The 19,782-nt window shown below is 36.0% G+C and overlaps 1 protein-coding gene across 6 annotated transcripts in view; it reads left to right on the forward strand.

Annotated features, from left to right (window-relative positions):
• The window catches only part of HnRNP-K (Heterogeneous nuclear ribonucleoprotein K), a 190,070-nt gene that overhangs the window by 134,242 nt on the left and 36,046 nt on the right, over positions 1-19,782 (forward strand). The gene's annotated exons all lie outside the window — the stretch shown is intronic.

Genomic DNA, 19,782 nt, shown 5'->3' on the forward strand with positions numbered 1-19,782 from the left:
AATACATAGAAAAATAACAGCTGCGATTATTGTTGCTTACATTATCCTGCACAAACACATTATTATCCTTCAAGCGTGGACAACTACTTTTAAATAATAACAATAACAAAATATAAACTGAAAATGACTAGAGCAATGTTGAAAGGGCGACGAAACAGCACCTGTTAAAAAAGACTCAGCTATGTGGAATAGAAAACTATTCCAGGATATTTTCTAATACAATACCCAAGAACACAGTTGTCCTATCATCACTCATCGCCATCATTATGTTTTACAAGCATCCTTCGACTTGAACATTAGTGTACAACCCAAAAAAGGACAGCTGTAAAAAGTTAAGAGCCTTACAATAATTGAAGAAGAAGAAGATTTCATTTCCTCCTACTTCATCTTTGAAGATTTCTATTTTTAGTTGTGCTGATGCCACCCATCCATCTCCACCATCCACCTTTGCCTTAAAAAAAACATTTGTTACACATTTTATGGACAATGACTTTTAAGTAGGGATTTAAAACCGGAGACAAGACACATTTCATCGATGATTAAGTGACAACATGTGTTTTAAATTTAGACTTTTAAATGGAAAATTTCCCTAATGCTCTTCATGAGAAAATTGTAAACTTTGTCTTCTTCCGTATGACGACAAGGCAAGGGAGATATTAGATATTAAAGATAACAGTTTAAAAATAGTTTCAACTACAACATCCCTTGATATCGAAAAACAACACCTCCTCTAAAACACCCCCAAAATTTTATAACACGAAAAAATGTACCATAAAAAATCTTTTAAACCAAAGAAAAGATTTAAACCAAAGAAATAGAACTTTTATGGATTTTAAAGGTGCTTAGGTGAAACTTACAAAACAAATTGATGACTTCTTTTAAATTTCAAGAGAATGATTTTTTTCAATTTTCGAGGATAAATACCTTTCATTGACTTTTCAGAAATGTAGGATGACTTCTTCATATGTTCAAAAATTTTCTCAGTTCGACTTCTTAAAGGCAGTAATCTCACGCTGTGAGTATGACTTATACAAATTATTCAGGCCTTAAATATAACTTGTAAAGGGAAATAGGGCCTGATGAATGAAAATTATTATGCAGGCCTTAAGTATGAAAATTTCCATTAGGGACTGAGGAAATTTTTCCTAAAAGTAAAATTTCTCAGATCCTTAGTATCACCTTTATTCTTAAGCCTTGAAAATGAAACTTGTTCCTATGGGTAACATTTCTCCGAACATGGGAATACCTTTTTCCTAGAGAAAAACATTTCTAAGGTGCTGAAGGAGACTTTTTCCTGTAGGATCTAATTCCTCAGACCCTGAAGAAAAAGAAGAAAAAAAGTAATCCTCAGATTTTAGAATTACTTTCCACAGACCAATAGAATTTTTATATAGAAAGAAGACATATTTCTATATAAAAATGATAAGATAATTTTTGCTACAGAAAGAATTCCTCAGGACTTTAGGATCCTATTGAAAAATAGTTCTCAAATCCTGGGAATCCTCGGGCCCTAAAGATGACTAGTTTTGTATATGGAAAAATTCTTCATGCCCTGAGGATAACTTCTTTCCATAGGGAAAAATGCCTCATGGCTCTACGCAAATGTTTTCCTAACGGCAGAATTTCTCAAAACCCTAAAATGCCATTTTTCTAGAGGAAAACATTCCTTAAGCTCTGAAAATGATTTTTCTATATACAAAGAGGAAGAATATGCTTCAAGCAACCATATTCTGAGTGCAACCATATATTTTGTATCATGCTGGTTGAAAAACATTTCTAAGGCGCTGAAGGAGACTTTTTCCTATAGGATCTAATTCCTCACACCCTGAAGAAAAAAAAACAATCCTCAGACTTTAAGAATTACTTTCCACGGGCCAATAGAATTTTTATATAGAAAGAAGACATATTTCTGCTACAGAAAGAATTCCTCAGGACTTTAGGGTCAATAGTACCTATTGAAAATTATTTCTCAAATCCTGGGAATCCTCGGGCCCTAAAGATGACTAGTTTTGTATATGGAAAAAATCTTCATGCCCTGAGGATAACTTCTTTCCATAGGGAAAAATGCCTCATGGCTCTATGGAAATGTTTTCTTCATATTGAAGACCGGCCTCAATGTCTGAGGAAACTTTTGCCTAACGGCAGAATTTCTCAATACCTTAAAATGCCATTTTCCTAAAGGAAACCATTCCTTAAGCTCTGAAGATGATTTTTCTATATACAAAGAGGAAGAATATACTTGAAGCAACCATATTCTGAGTGCAACTATATATTTTGTATCATGCTGGTTGACACAAAATATATGGTTATTGCAACAATATATATTTCTTACATATTTACAATACCCTAGTTTGCTCTCAGAATATGGTTGCTTGAAAAATGTTCCTTCATCCCGCCATTGAGGATGACTTTTCTACAGAAAAAATCCTCTGGACTTGAGGATGAATATTTCCTATTGGGAAACACCTCTCAAACCCTGTTTTCTTATGTGGGAAAAATCGTCGGAACCTGAAATGACGTTTTGGTATGTACATATATGGAAAAATTAGTCAGGTCCTGAGGTTGACCATTTTTACAGGGAAAAATGCCTAATATATATTTTGACATATTTGCAATAGCCTATTTTCCTTTCAGAATAGGGTTGCCGCAACACGGTTCCTTCTCTGTTGTAGAAACAAATTTCTTAGGCCCTGAAGCGAATTTTTTCTATAGCAATGAATTCCTCAGGTCCTGAAAAAAGAAAAATTCCGCAGGCTCTGTGAATAATTTTTTCATGAAAAAAAAAAATCCTTAGGTCATTAGTTTGTATTTTCTTTTTCTATAGAAAAAAATATAAGGCCCCAAAAATCCTTAGACTCTGTGAATGACTTTTTCCCATAAGAAAAATTCTTCAGGCCACGAGAATGGCTCCTGAGGATATTTTTTGCTACAGGAAAAATACTCCGGACTTGAGGGTGAATATTTTCTATTGAGAAACATTTCTCAACCCCTGTTCTTATTGTATAAGGAAAAAATCTTCAGGGCCTCACTTTTTTCTACAGATAGAATACACCGCTTTTTATAGACAGAAGACAAGATCTTCTATAGACAGAACGATTTTCTATGGGCAAAAGACTTACCAATAGACAGAAGACCTCCGAACAGTCTTCTATAGACTGAAGATCTCCAAACTGTTGTATAGAAAGAAGACCTCCAAGCAGTCTTCTATAAGCAGAAAAACCACAAGCGGTCTTCTATAAATAGAAGACCTCCAAATGTTTTTCTGAGACAGAAGACCTCCAAACGTTTTTCCGAGACAGAAGACCTCCAAAAGGTCTTCCGTAGACAAAAGACCTCCAAACGGTCTTCTATGGACAGAAGGCCTGTAAACCTTTTTCTATAGCCAGAAGACCTCCAAACGGTCTTCTATAGACAGAAGTCCTCCAAATTGTCTTCCATACACAGAGGATCTCCAAAGTGTCTTCTATAGACAGAAAACATCCAAAGGGTATTCTATACACAGAAGACCTCCAAATAGTCTTCTATATACAGACAAGATCTTCAAAAGGTATTCTATAGGCAAAAAACCTCTAAACGGATCTGCTAACAGAGGAGGAAAGGAGATCACCTACCAAGTGGAAAGCCTTAAACGGTCATTTATAGATAAAATCCCTCCAAACTGTTTTCTATTGGAAAGAAGACCTCTAACATGGTATTCTAGATGGAATTGATAGAACAACTCCATAAAGTCATCATTCCTAACAGAGGAGGAATGGAAACCTCCAAACGGCATTTTATAGAGAGGAGCCCTCCAACGGTCGTCTAGAGATAGACGACGTCCATCGGTCTTCTATATATAGAGTTACCTCCAAAGGTCTTCTATAAAAATAATTATGTCCAAACGTTCTTGTATAGGAAAAAAGATCGTCCCATTTGTCTTCTTAGGATAGCAGATTTCTAATCTGTATTCTATGGAAATGCGATCTTTAATCGGCCTTCTATAGAAAATTTATGGCCCTCGTTATGGCCTGAGGGTTACGTTACAGAGAACTTCTTTTTCAATAGAAACAAAATCCGGAGCTACTGAGAATGAATTCTATATAGAAAAATTCCTGAGGATGACTTTATATGAAAAGAAATAATAATTCTCAGCTACTGAGGGTGACTTTTTCTATAAACAAAGCAGGTAAAAAAGTATCAGTCGGCTTTGCCGACAGAGATATACCCTCAGCCTGTATATATTGAAACAATATTTTTTTTAAAAAATTTTAGGGGTCTTTAAAAATTTTGGGAATTTAAACCGACATAAATGATCATTAGGATTAGAGATCAAAAGTTTTGCGGAGGAGATACTAAAAGGAATGGATCTACATTGACCGTTATGAAAGTGCATCTCCAACCACTACATATGGTACCATAGGGGGTTTTTATACCATTCGGGATGTTTGCATAAGAAGTATGGACTTACCCCTGAAAAAACGTTTACCATCGTAATTGAGGCAGCGAATTCAAGTTGCTTCAACAAAATCAAAGTGATTCGATAGCAGGTCTTAAAGTGAACTTATGCGAAATTTTGTGTGGGAGGTACCGGATGGAGTGGACAAATATAGTCCATATTTGAACCTGATCTATATCTAGTAGATATATTAGGATGTGTAAAGTATGGACCAATTCGGCCACTCCCTTCAAGAGTTACCGTATGAACAAATTTTACGAACATTTTTGAACTTTTGTGGGGGAGGTACCTGAAGGAGTGGACCGATATGGCTTATCTTCAAACTTAAACTATGTTTGGATAAAATATTACGAAGACCAAATTTTGGACCGAATCTGCAGATCCGTTCTAGATTTACCTTGCGCTTCAACCACCTCACACGGGGTCATAGGATTTTTTTTCCAACTTTCAGGCTATTTTCTCAGGAAGTATGGACTTACCCCTAATGAAACTTGTACCGACGTATGGAGGGCAGTGAATACAAGTTGCTAAAACAAAAATCAGAGCGATTCGAGAGATGGCCTCAAACTGAACTTTTCCGAAATTTTGTGTGGGAGGTACCCGAAGGAGTGGGCCGATTAAGTCTATATTGAAACATTATCTAAGCTTGGTACACATTTTACGATGGGCAAAGTATGAACCAAATCGGTTACTCCCTTCAACAGTTATCGTGCGCACAAATTTTCCGAACATTTTCGAACTTTTGTGGGGGAGGTACCGGAAGGAGTGGACCGATATAGCACATCTTCGAACTTAAACTAAGTTTGGGCAAAAGCGAACATTTGAACCGAATCGGTTTATCCGTTCGAGAGTTATCGTGCGCTCCAGCCAGACAGACAGACGGACGGACATTGCTCAATCGACTCCAAATTGTCTGAAACACATTTCTTCCAAACATACTTGGGGTCTAAAACCATTATTTCGATGAGGCACATTTTGCCCGTATGAAAGTGTATATACCCTCGTTAGCATAAATGCTGAGGGTACAAAAATCCTCAGCTACTGAATATAACTTTTTTCTATAGAAAAATTTGATCAGCTACTGAGGACGACTTTTTTCTATAGGAAAAATAATCCTCAGCTATTGACGATGACTTGTTTCTATAAACAAAAAATCCTCAGCTACTGAAGATGACTTTTTTCTACAGAAAAAATTCCTCAGCTACTGAGGAAAACTTCTTTTTTAGAAAAATCTTCAGCTACTGTGTATGACTTTCTATAGAAACAAATTCCTCAGCTACTGGGGACGACTTATTTCTATAGGAAAAATAATACTCAGCTACGGAGGATGACTTTTTCTATAAACAAAAATATATTCTCAGCTATTGAGTAAAACTTATTTTTATAGCTACTGATGATGTATTTTCTATACAAAAATCAGATACTAAAGATGACATTTTTCAATAAAACAAAATTACTCAGCTCCTGTGTATGATTTTTTCTATAGAAAAAATAATCCTCAACTACTGAGGATGACTTTTTCTGTGGAAAAAATAATCCTCAGAGGATGATTTTTCTTTAGAAGATAATCTTCAGCTAATGAGGGTGACCAAAGAAAAAAATCTCTCGACTTACTGAGGAATATTCCTCAGCCACTGAAGATGACTTTTTTCTATAGAAAAAATAAGCCTCAGCTACTGAGCAAAACTTCTTTTTATAGAAAAATCCTCAGCTACTGAAGATGATTTTTTTCTATAGAAAAAATTACTCAGTCACTGAGAATGACTTTTTCTTCCGCTAATGATGATGACATTTCTCTATAGAAAAACAAATTCTGAGCTCCTGAGGATGACTCTTTTCTATAGCAAAACATTTCCTCAGTGACTGAGGATGACTTTTCCATAAAAAATAATTTTCAGTTATGGAGTAAAAATTCTCTCAGTTAAAGTGCATATTTTTTTCTGTAGAAAAAATGTCTTATTTGGTGGAGATGACAAAATCATCCTTCACACCTCTCCCTTCCTCCACCAAGAATATGCAATCGATTTGAACAAATCATAGCAACCAACAACAAAACTATTTGTGGTACATGAATTTATTTGTTGCTGTCACTAGCGATTTTTTTCCAGCTATGTGGTTTGGATTTTTTTTCACAAATACCAAATAGCACCAGTGATGATGATGCTGTTATTCTTGTTGTTGTTGTTGCTGCATTGTGTTGTATCCTTTTGATGCCATATAAAATTACTTTGACCCAGTTTTTGTGTGTATTTTTTTTTTTTTTTTTTTTTTTTTTTTTTTTTTGGTAAGGGGCGAACAAATTTTGGGAGGACAACAAATTTTGCAATGAATGATGCTATAAAGTACACACTCACACACACATACATACATAAATGCCACACGCATAGAAGAAGAAAAGGATACAAAGGTTACTCCATTTAAGAGCCTTGAACAGAGAAACATAACAAATTGGAAAAAATGGTTTTGTTTGGCACAAATTTGTTTTCCAAGAATTTTGTATTTCTTTCTTGGGAAAATGAAGGTAAGGTGTTTGTTCATTCGTTCACATAGTAGAACCTTGCGAGATGATGGTGGGAAACAAAATCCTAAAATGGCAAAATGGCAGTCAAACAACAATTTCACTTGGAAGAGGCAATCAACATTTCAAAGCAATAACCTCGGACCTAATGAATTGCATTGCGTGTGGATTTCTTTGGTTTGGTTGTTGGTGATGGTGGTCCTTTTTTCATAAATTTCTTCATTCTTCAAGGATGTGAATTCCTCTATTCACATTTGCTTGAAAAGGATTGTTAAGCATTGTGGAAATGGGTACGGACCCCTCACGTACGTCCACGCAGAATTGTAGTTCATAAGTCGTTTTGGCCACACACGCACATACAGTTAAGTTGTTGTTCTTGTTGTTGCATTACACTTTATGACCCAATACGTGCATTGTTACCAAGTGCATGAAAAAAGGATTATTTGTTGTTTCATTGTTTTTCAGTTTTCTAATCTCTCTACTGGTTTGTTATTGCAATTCTATTTGGCGGCTAGTTTCTTCTTTTTTGCCTAATCCTCTACACCACTTTCTCTAGAAACTTAAAATGTGCGTGACAAAGTCATTGTTTTTAATAATTTAGAGGATTTATCCAAGAAACAGGGGATTTTTTAGCAAAAGAAAGAAGTCATTCTAAGCATATCAGAATTGTTTCTAAATGAAGAAGTCATTTTCTGGGCCTAAGGAATGTTTCCTCATGGGAAACTGGCATTTTCAGAGCCTTCGGGTCCTGTGAAATTATTTTGTGAACCTGAGAAGGTTTTCCTATAGCTGAACTAACACCCTCTGATCCTAAGAATTTTTTAATTGAGGAAAAAGTCCTCCTCCTCAAGGCCTGAGCATTTTTTTCGCCCATAAAAATTATCCTAAAGGGGTGAGACTTTTTCCTTAAAGGAAAGTCATCCTAACCGCATAAGGATTGTTTTCCTTTAGGAAGAAAATATCTGAGGGTATAATAAATAAGGTACATATTAAAAATGCACAGCCAGGTCCTGCGGAAGTTTTTTCTATCAGAAAAAGTCATCTTGAGAGCCTACGGAATTTTTTCCTTTGGGAAAAGTCGTCCTTGTCAACCCCAATGCCAAAACAAAGTTTCCTTTAGAAAAAAGTTATACATTATCTGAGGAATCTTCTCTAGGAATAACCGTTCAGAGAAGAAGAAGAATTTAGCTTCTTCTTTAAGAAAAAGCAATTTTTGGGACTTGAGAAAAGTATTTTTGGGGCCATAGCACTTTGTTCTATTGAAACATTTTATCCTCAGGACCTGTGCAATTTTCTTCTACGAGAAAAATCATTCTATAGGGTTAGGGAATTGTTTCTCTTAAGGTAACTTCAATGACAGTGTCTAATTTTTTCCTTTAAAAAATTATTACAAGGCCTGAGGATTTTTTTTTTAAATGATCCTGAAAGTATTAGGGGTTTTTCGGTCCTTAGAAAGGTCATCTTCTGGGTCATCTGAGGAACGTTTTTCCTTTAATAAGGATTTGTTCACAGGATTTTGTTTTAGGGGGCCTCAGGGTCTAAGGAGTTCTTTAAGCTTGATGGTGTTTTATAAGAAAAAGTCGACCTCAGGCCCTGAATACCTTGTCCTATGAGGAAAATTCATTCTAAAGGGTATGGTTTTTTTCCTGTAGGTCAAAGTCATCTTATTAGAATAATCGTTCTGAAGGCAGGAGGAATTTGCAGCTTAAGGGAATTTCTTCTTTAGAAAGAAGTCATCCTAAAGAAGTGAGAAATTTTTTAGGTCTTGAGAAATTGTCTTTCTCGGGCCTGAAGAACTTTTTCGTTTAGAAAAATTTCATGCTCAAGCTTTCTGAAATTTTCTCACAAGAAAAATCATCCTTAAATTCATTCTAAGTGTTTAAGGTTCCTTCCATTAGGACAAAGTTATCTCCAGGCCTGAGGATTTTTTTGCAAAGAATATGTTTTTTCTCGGTCTTCGAAAGGTCATGTTCTATACCTGAGGAAAGTATTTTCCTTTAGGAAGAAGTTGTGCACAGGGCTTAAGATTTTTTAGGGCATCAGGGCCGAAGGACTTGTTTAAGTCGCCCTCAGGTCTTGCAATTTTCTCTATAAGATAAAGTTATTCTAAAGGGTATTGCATTTTTCCAACAGTTCAAGGTCATCCTCGGGGTCTAGGGATTTTTTCTTGAGAAAAAATACTAGAGTTGGGTAATCTATTTCTACTTCCTTGTATTAGTTCCAAAACGTATGAGTAGCATCATGAAACATAACGTGTGATATTGAGTATACGCACATTGTTGAAAGAAAAAAATGTGTTCCATATAGTTCTTTTGGCACAACTCAAAAAATACCCCTAAGATTTTTTAGGGCCCCAGGGGCTGAGGAGTTGTTTAAGCTTGAAGATTTTTTAGAAGAAAAAGGGCGACTTTTTGGCCGGGAAATTTTTCCTCTGAAAAAAAAAATATTCTAAAGTGTATGGAATTTTTTTCCTGTTGGTCAAATCGTCCTCAGGTTCTAAGGATTTTTCTTCAGAAACATGGTTTTTTTCCTATAGGAACAAATATCTGAAGGAAAAAGTTCTCCTCTATGCCTGAGAAATATTTATACCCTACACCACCATGTGGTAAGGGGTATTATGTCTTTGTGCATTAGTTTGTAACATGCAAAAGGAAACGAGATAGACCCATAGACCCTTTTAGGGATATACATAGAATCACTTTCTGAGTCGATTTACGCATGTCCGTCTGACCGTCTTTCTTCTGTCCGTCTGTCCATGTATTTTTGTAAACAAGGTACAGGTCGCATTTATTGTCCGATTCGCATGAAAATTGGGGAAGATAGTTTTTTTGGCCAAAGGACGAACGGTTCAGATTTGGATATAGCCCCCATATACATATATCTTCGCCCGATTTAAGGCATTTGGTGCACGAAACACGCTATATATGTCCGATTTCAATGAAATTTGGAATGTGCGACGGTATTTAGTCTAGAAATAAGTGTGCCAAATTATATAGAAATCGGTTCAGGTTTGTATATAGCCCCCATATATTTTTTCGCCCGATTTAAGGAATTTGGTGCACTAAACACGCTTTATATGTCCGATTTCAATTAAATTTGGAATGTGCGACGGTATTTAGTCTAGAAATAAGTGTGCCAAATTATATAGAAATCGGTTCAAATTTGGCTATAGCTCCTATATGTATTCTCGGCCGATTTTAAGTATTTGATGCACGAAACGCGCTATATATGTCCGATTTCAATGAAATTTGGAATGTGCGACGGAATTTAGTCTAGAAATAAGTGTGTTAAATTATATAGAAATCGGTTCAGATTTGGATATAGCCCCTATATATATTTTTGCCCGATTTAAGGAATATATGTCCGATTTCAACCAAATTTGGAATGTGCGACCGTAGTTAGTCTAGAAATAACTGTGGCAAGTCATATTGAAATCGGTTCAGATTTGCATATAGCTCCCATATATATCTTCGACCGATATAGGTATTGGATGCATGAAACACGCTATATATGTCCAATTTTGATGAAATTTGGACTATGTGACGGAATTTGGTCTACTAATAAATGTTAAAAATTATATCAAAATCTGTTCTGATTTGGATTTAGCTCCCATATATATTTTACATATTCACAGTGGTGTAGGGTATTATATAGTCGGCCTCGCCCGACTTTGATCCTTTCCTTACTGGTTTTCTTTGTGGAAAAATTATCCCAAAAGGATGAGGAATTTGCTCCTTAGACTCATCCGAATATTTTTTTTCTTTAAGGCCTGAGAAATATTTTCCTTTAGGAACAAGTTTTTCTTGATACCTGAGGAATTGTTTACTATAAGATAAAAAGTTCTCCTAGGGTCCCTGGGGCTGATGAGTTGTTTAAGCTTGAAGAGTTTTTAAAAGAAATTTTTCCTCAGGTTCTAAGGATTTTTCTTCAAAAACTTGGTTTTTCCTATAGGAACAAATATCTCGATGGATGAATATTAGTTTAGGAAAAGCCGTCCTTAGGGGCTTTCGGATTTATAGCGCTTCAGGGCCTGAGTTTAAGGCCTGGAAATTATTCAAAAAAAAAAAAAAAAAAAAAAAAAAAAACATTTATACCAAAGTGTGTGGAATTTTTCCTGTAGGCCAAACTCATCCTCAAGGCCTTCGGTTCTGAGTTTTTTTATATATGTGAAATATCCCGAAGGGTCAGTATTTTTTTAGGAGCTGTCCCCAGGTTCCTTGATTTTTCCTAAAAAAAGAACTGAACCTCTTTTTCCTTAGGCAAAAGTCATTCTCGCAGCCTGAGGAGTTTTTACTTGTAAGAAAAGGTTCTTCTCATGGTCTGGGGAATTTTTCCCTGTACTGTGCCTGAGAAATATTTTTCTTTGTGGATAAATTATCCCAAAGAGATGAGGAATTTTCTCCTTTAGACTCATCCGAATATTTTTTCTTTAAGACCAGAGAAATATTTTCCTTTAGGAAAAAATTTTTGTTGGGACCTGAGAAATTTTTTTCTATAAGATACAAAGTTATCCTAGGGGCCAGAGTATTTTTTCTCCAACCAAGGAATTGTTTTCTGTAGGATACAAAGTTGTCCTAGGGGCCTGAGTACTTTTTTCTCCACCAAAACCACCGCCGTCGTGCTCAGGCACTGGGGATTTTATCCTACAAAAAGGTCATTCTAAAGGGTTTTTTTCCTTGATTTTTTCCTTGAGGATACGGACACTTTCGGTACTGAGAATTTGTTCCTATAAGATACGCGAATGGTTACATATTTTTTGTAGGAAAAATGTTTTTCCTTCAGCAAAAAGTTCCTCTCGGGACCGAAGGTTTTTTTTCCTAAAAAAAAGTTCTTCTCAGGATCTGGAATTTTTCATGTAGGTAAAAGTTTTCCCTTGAGTCTGAGAAATATTGTCCTATATTGAACAATTCTTCAGAAGGGACGATGATTTGTTTCCTTAGGAAAATTCTTTATCTAGGCCTGGATTTTTTTTCTTCCAATCCTAAATTTTTTTCTTTTAGATTCTAACGCTTTTTAGGTTGAAGTTCTTCCTGGAATCTGAGTACTTTTTCCTGCAAGAAAAAGTTCTTCTAGGGTCCCGAAGATTCTTTTCCTGTAGGAAAAATTACTCCGAAGGTATGATAATTTTTCTCTTCTGGGGAAAATTCATCAATAGGGCCTAAGGAACTTTTCCTTAGGGAGGAAATCATCCTCAGGACCTGAGACATTTTTACAATTGGAGAAACTCATCCAATGAGCCTGAGATTTTTCTAGTAGGAAAAAGGCTTCCTCAAGACCTGGTAATTTTGCCTATAAGAAATAGTTCCCATCCGGGCCTGATGAATTTTTTCTTGCAGAAATAAGTTAATCTCCTAACGTGAGAAATTCACACTTATAGGAAAAACATCACAGGGCCTGAGGAACTGTTTCCTGAGAGAAAAGGACTTCTGCATGGTGTCTATCGCTGTTTTAGATAGAATATTATTCATAGGTCTTAAACGGACTTCTACAAAGAGAAGACCTGAAGTGGAATTCATCAGACAGAAGATCGACCATTAAACGGTCTTCCATGGATGGAAGACATACGGTCTGGTGATAACATTCTAAAGAAAAATCATCCTCATGACCTGAGGATTTTTTTTTTACTACAGGGAAAAACCAATTCTTTGTTTGAGTATTTTTTCCAATATTTGCTTTGGGGTCTGAGAATTTCCTTCCTTAAGTATCCAACCATACTCAAGCAAATGACAAACACGTTCTCGGCCGTTGAATCCACACCATATTACTTTACTATTATCGACATCAACTATCTTAACGACGAAGAGGACCCTACTTACAGGTCTCTGTAATTAATGTAAAGGAGGTTGTTGCTTTGTAAATAATTTCCTTTTCTTTTTCAACAGAAAAGAAATTATTTCAAACTGTGCCAGTCATCGCCTACTTCTTGGATTGCTGGACGGACTACACACACCCATCGAACAATAACAACATTGATGAGCAAACATGGTGTTGTTGTTGATGATGATGGACGGTGCCTTTGAATTGTTGTTTGTCCTGTGTAACACCCAGAATTGCTTGAGTGGTGTTGGCCATTGTTGTTGTTGCTCCGTACAATGCCACATGTTGCGTTTCATTGTTTCGAAATTGTTTTTGTTTTGCACTCGTTCTTAGATTCTAAAGAAAAAAAACTAAAAACCAGCAAGAAGTCACTTTTGTTCAATGTACATACACATATGGCCAAAATAATAAGTACATCATACTTTATTTTTGAATCTGTACTTAATCTTCAGTTTTTTTTCTCGATAAACATGTGAACTGCTTTACATTTCGAATCCCCTATTTGTAATCATTGATGCGACGACAATAAAAAACGAAAAAAATTATTAAAATTTTTTTCTGAGTTACTTTTGTGTTAAAGTCTCAAATTTGGCTGGCCAAAAAAATAAGTACATTTTGAATTTTTTAATATTTGTCTATAGTCGAGTAAATTTTTATAAAGTTTGGATAGTAATTTGACTGTGGTAATAATATTAAACCAAAATAAAATTAAAATTAATTGCTGGATGAGTCGAAAAGAGCATTATTGCCCTGAAGATGGAAGATTGGCGCCAATATTTAAGAATCAGGAGAAAAATCTTCGATAATAGCCAAATCCCTGGAAAGGATGGTGTGTTTTCTCCACAATGCATTGAAAGGAATACAAACCTGAAGAAACACGCTGTAGGACCAAAAAGACAGCAACCACAATTGATAGTCCCTTTGTAGTACTCCCTATAGAGACCCATTGAACTCATTTTGGGTAATTTCTGTTGACATAGGAAACATTATATTCATCCAAATGGCTCGGAGGAGAAAGATAAAGGCCCGCCAAATTCCCAGAGCGATAAATAAAACAGCTTCACTGCCTCGGACAAAAATTGAAGATGGGGTCAATCTTCGATCCTACCATCCCCAACATTCATATGGAATGATTCGGAGAGGTACATAAAAAATAGGTGAAATATCTTCTGGAGCACTAAAATAAAAATTAATTTCTTTGCGAAGCGGTTTACCCACCCGTCGGTAATCGTCATATAAGAAATTAATTTTCATTTTAGTGCTCGAGAAGATATTTCACCTATTTTTTCATGTACCTCTCCGAACCATCCCATATGAATGTTGGGAATGGTAGAATCGAAGAATGACCCCATCTTCAATTTTTGTCCGAGGCAGTGAAACTGTTTTATTTATCGCTCTGGTAATTTGGCGGGCCTTAGTCTTTCTTCTCCGAGCCATTTGGATGAATATAATGTTTGCTATGTCAACAGAAATTACCCAAAATGAGTTCAATGGGTCTCTATAGGGAGTACTACAAAGGGACTATCAATTGTGGTTGCTGTCTTTTTGGGCCTACAGCGTGTTTCTTCAGGTTTGTATTCCTTTCAATGCATTGTGGAGAAAACACACCATCCTTTCCAGGGATTTGGCTATTATCGAAGATTTTTCTCCTGATTCTTAAATATTGTCGCCAATCTTCCATCTTCAGGGCAATAATGCTCTTTTCCACTCATCCAGCAAATAATATTAATTTTATTTTGGTTTAATATTATTAGCACAGTCAAATTACTATCCAAACTTTATAAAAATTTACTCGACTATAGACAAATATTAAAAAATTCAAAATGTACTTATTTTTTTGACCAACCAAATTTGAGACTTTAACACAAAAGTAGCTCAGAAAAAAATCTTAATAATTTTTTTCGTTTTTTATTGTCGTCGCATCAATGATTACAAATAGGGGATTCGAAATGTAAAGAAGTTCACATGTTTATCGAGAAAAAAACTGAAGATTAAGCACAGATTCAAAAATAAACTATGATGTACTTATTATTTTGGCCATATGTGTAAATGGTAATGTTGTTGTTGATGTTGTGTTTTTTGCTTCCAAAGGACTTCATCAAGTCGCATAGACGCACTCACACTCACATAAATGGCAATTGTTATAGGTATTGTTATTGTATTTCTCTTTAAAGAACGAAAAAACCAGCTGCCTTTCTAAGGCTTACCTTGTCGTCGTTTGTCCTGATTGTGTGTTGTGTCGTTTTTACTTCTTTTGAAATGAAACCTGTAGAAATATGGGGGAAGGACCTACAGACATGTTTCTGTTGCGTTTTCCTTTTTTACTTAGTGTCGGTGTCTATGTCCTTTGCATTACATGCAACAGAAAAACCGATTAACTTTGTCTTGTGCCGTTTGTTTGCCAGTTGTTGCCGCTGTTGTTGTTATTATTGTTGGGTCAGTTGCATTTTACACATTTGCCTCCACATAGGGTATGTCTGGCATTGCAAGCAACACTTGGCAAGATGACCAGATGTGTGGACAGTGGTGGCAAGTTGTTGCTAATGTATTTGCTTTAGATAGAAAACTAACTTCGGTCGATTGACCGAAGACCACTTAGAACGAATACCTTCGATCCATAGAAGTCGGTTTAAAAGTCTTCGATCTGCAGCAGACTATTTAGTTGTCCTGTATGCATAGAAGACCGACCGGTATGAAGTCTGCTTGGAAGTGTTCAATCCGTAGAAGACAGTTTGGAGGTTTTCTATCCAATGATGAGGTCTTTAGGGGTTCTTTATCCAATCAAAATAGTTTAGAGGTTCTGTATACACAAAAGATCGCCTAAATGTTTTCTACAGATGGAGGAAAGCCAGCTTTCGGTCCAAAGAAGACCACCCAAATGCCTTCTTTAGATGGAGAAAGGCCAGATTTCGATCTATAGAAGACCGTATAGAGTCTTCTTTCCATAGAAGGCTATTAGAGCCTCCGATCCATAGAAGATCGTATATAGGTTATAAGATAATTTAGGATCCCCCCATCAATTTAAAGCTGCGTATTTTTCTTTGATCCATATAAGATCCTCCATATCTTAAAGGTCATTCATGGAAGACAATTTAGCTGCCTTTAATTCATATAAGAACTTTTAGAAGATTTGCATCCATAAAAGGTCGTTTAGAGGTTTTCGCTTTACAGAAAACTATTTACAGGCCTTTGATCCACAGAAGACCGATTACAGGTATTCTTTCCATAGATAGTTGTTTTTACAATGTTTGACCCGTAAAATACCGTTTAGTGGTCATCAAACCATAGATCTTTTATAGGTCCTGTGCATCCATAGAAGGCCGTGTAGAAGTCCTGCATCCATAGAAGGACGTGTATAAGTTTTTCATTCATAAAATACCATTTAGATGTCTTCGATCCATACAAGAGCTTTCATAAGTATTCAATCCGTATAACATCTTTTGTAGATCCGCCATCCAAAGAAGGTCGTGTAAAGGCTTTCTATGTATAGAAGGTCATTTAGTGGTTCTAGATTCATAGAATACCATTTAGAGCTATTCGATCTCTAGAAGTCCGTTTAGAAGCTTTCGTTCCCTAAAAACAGCATAGATGTCTTCACTCGAAGATCCTGTAGAGGTTTTAGATGCAAAGAATATCGTTTTTAGAGTTCTTCAATACATAAATGACCGTCTTGATCTATTGAAAGCCCTTTGGAAGCCTTCGATCCATAAAAAACCGGTTATATTTCCTGCATCAATTGAGATTGTGGGGAAGTCCTGCATTCATGGAAGGTTTTTCATTCATAGAAGATCTTTTAGAGGTCTGCGATCCATAGAAGACCTTTCAGAAATGGAAATATTTAATCCATATAATAACTTCAAAGATCCGCCATCCTTAGGGGGCTTTTTATCCATAGTAGGCCATTTATAGTTTCGCGATTCATAAAATGTCGTTTAGAGGTATTAGGTCTCTAGAAGTCCGTTTAGATTGTTCGTTCCATAATAAACAGCTTAGAGGTTATCAATCCATAGAAGACCCCGTCCCGTGTGAAAGCGTCTATAGGTTTTCCATTCATAGAAGAACTTTTAGAGCTCTATCCATCTATCTATCAATCTATCCAGATTGAGGCTCTTCTAACCATTCTTAGAAAACTGTTCTCGATCAATTGAAGACCGTTTAATAGTCTTTTATCCACATACCACGAAACTGTCTTCAGTTGATAGAATACCTCTAATTCGTCATGAATGCATTAAAATAGTTATTACGCCCTTGTTCTACACACTGAATAACTCTAAGGCATGAGATGAATCTCCGGCAAGGCGACATCATATTTTTCAAAGGTAGTTAAACCCCTAACCGCAATATTGTCGACATATATTCGATCGTGTTAAACTGCATCAAGACGTGTTTCTATTGCTTATGTCTGTTCCCTTCTATAATTAAATTATAAATGTAAATAGTAAAATTGGCGGCCAATATGGAACCATACTTCATCACGCTTTTATGGATCGAAAAATGAACCCATGCCTAGTAACTGGAAAATTTGCCTTTATCGTTTAAAAATACGACAAGTTGGGCAGCAGATAGTCTAAGATATTCATAAATAATTTTGATCCTAGTTGTGGCGCCCAACATGGGGGACCATATAGCAATTACCAATCCAACTACCTGCAAAATCTCCCATCAACATTCATGTACTTAACGCTTTTAGTGATAATGAAAATATAAACTAAAATAGTAGAATTGGCGCCCAACAGAGACCCCGGTATCATCACGCTTTCTTGATTGAGGAATGAACCCATGACTAGTATCTGCAAAAATTCCCATTATCGTTCTAAATCGTACAAACAAGTTTGGCATCAAATAATCCATGATATACCTTAATAATTTTGATCCTGGATGTGGCGCCAAACGAGGGGGGCATATGGCAATTACCAATCCACCTACCTACAGAATTACCCATCAACATTCGTATACATCGCGCTTTTTGATGATAATGATAATATAAATTAGAATAGTAAAATTGGCGCCCAACATCGGGTCAGACATTTTTCATGCTTTGCAATATTTCCCATTATCCGTTAAGATGTATAGAATACATAAAATAAATTATAGGCGTCCGTACAGAGGTCGCGTATCCATAGAAGATTGTTGTATCTTCACGCTTTTGTTGAACATTTCCCATTATCGTTCCAAATTCCAACAAGTTGGCCAGAAAATATTCCTTGATATTTGTTGATAATTTTGGTCCTAGTTACGGCGCCAAGTAATTGCCAATCTAACTACCTGCAAAATTTCCCATAAACATTCATATACTTCGTTTTTTTGTTAATAAAAATATATATAAACTAAAATATTAAAATTGGCGCCCAACATAGGACGCTTCACGCTTTTGTTGGTTGAACAATGAACCCTTAGCTGGTTCATGGTAGTCCATGATATGATATTCTCTAATAACGTTGATCCATGTTGTGGCGCCCAACAACAAGTTGGCCAGGAAGTCCATGATATTCCTTAATATGTAGTAGCGCCCAAGGTGGGACCATATAGCAATTACCAATCCAACTGCCTGCAAAATTTCCCATAATATTCATAAACTTCGTGTTTTTGTTAATAATGAAAATATTTACTAAAATAGTAAAATTGGCGCCCAACATAGGGTGATTCACGCTTTAATTGGTTGAACAATGAACCCTTAGCTAGTATGTGCAAAATTGTAAATTATCGTTCCAGCAATTAGTCCATGATATATTCCCTAATAACTTTGATCCTTGTTGTGGCGCCCAACGTGGTTTCATATAGCAACTACCAATCCAATTACCTAAAAAATTCCCCATGAATATTGCAAATGGCGCCCAACGTGAGGTCATATATCTTCACGCTTTTGTTGATTGAACGATAAACCCATACATTTCCAAAATGTCCCATTAGCATTCCAAATTATAACAAGTAAGGTAACAAAAAGTCCTTTATATCCCGTTCTAATGTTGACCTGGTAATAGCGCCCAGCGTAGGGCCACAATCACCTTACTTTTGAAAAATTACCAATCCAACTAACTACCGGCAAAATTTACCCATCAACATTCCAAAATCTTAACTTGTTGCAACAAATCTATTTAATGATGTCTGTGCTGGGGAATTTGCCGTAGTGTTAGTGTTTGTCTGTTTTCTTTCGTTAATCCTTGTAGATTTGTATGGCTGCGACCTGGGCACTTTCCTCCTTTTATCCATCGGTAGGTAGGTAGGAGTTGTATTGTTAATTTCATTTCGTTAACACTGATCCATCCATACGTCGCTTTATACGCATCGTCTGCAACATTATCATCTTCCAGGCAAAATACAAATGCAACAACTGTCAAACCAATCGCTCAGCTGTCGTGTTTTATTTCATTTGGTGTTTCTCTTCTTCTTTTCTTTAAATGTACAGAATTTGTTTTTCGAAATATTTCTGGTTTTTTAGTGTTGTTCCTGTTTTGCAGTTACTCCTGCTTCAAACAGGATTTTTATTTTCTAGCTGTGAACATTTGTTTCCTTGTTTCTTGAAGAATTTTAATGATGAATGCTGCTCTGCTTGCTTAACAGGTGCTACAGAAAGTCTGTCTTCATCGCTTCGTTTCCAGTGCAGACATCTCCAGCAAGGAGCGAAGAAGAAGTATTATCCTGCTGTTTTAGTATTTATTAAGCAAGCCGCTAACATCCTAAGGATAATTTTTCGTTTATCTTTCCTCACGTTTTGGTATTTTAAGCAGCTGGCTGACTGACTGACGGCGGCTGATTCTTTTTTTAATGCAGACACAGGCATTTGAATCATTGAACTTTGATGTAGTCGTCCTTTAAGGTGCTCTTGGTTGGAGGGTGTTATGTGTGTGGGTGTAAACTATGAGAGAGATAGTATGAGAATTCGATTCTGAGAAATATTTTTTTGGTTTAAAAAAAAAAACTATTTATTTTTAAGAACACTGAATTTAAGTAGAATTGACCTATTAGGATATTTGCATACTTTTAGGGTAAATAATTGGACGTTTTAGCAGTC

Source organism: Musca autumnalis, unplaced genomic scaffold (assembly GCF_047663935.1).
Source record: "Musca autumnalis isolate F117 unplaced genomic scaffold, ASM4766393v1 scaffold_5, whole genome shotgun sequence".
In the NCBI taxonomy this organism is placed as follows: Eukaryota; Metazoa; Arthropoda; class Insecta; order Diptera; family Muscidae; genus Musca; species Musca autumnalis.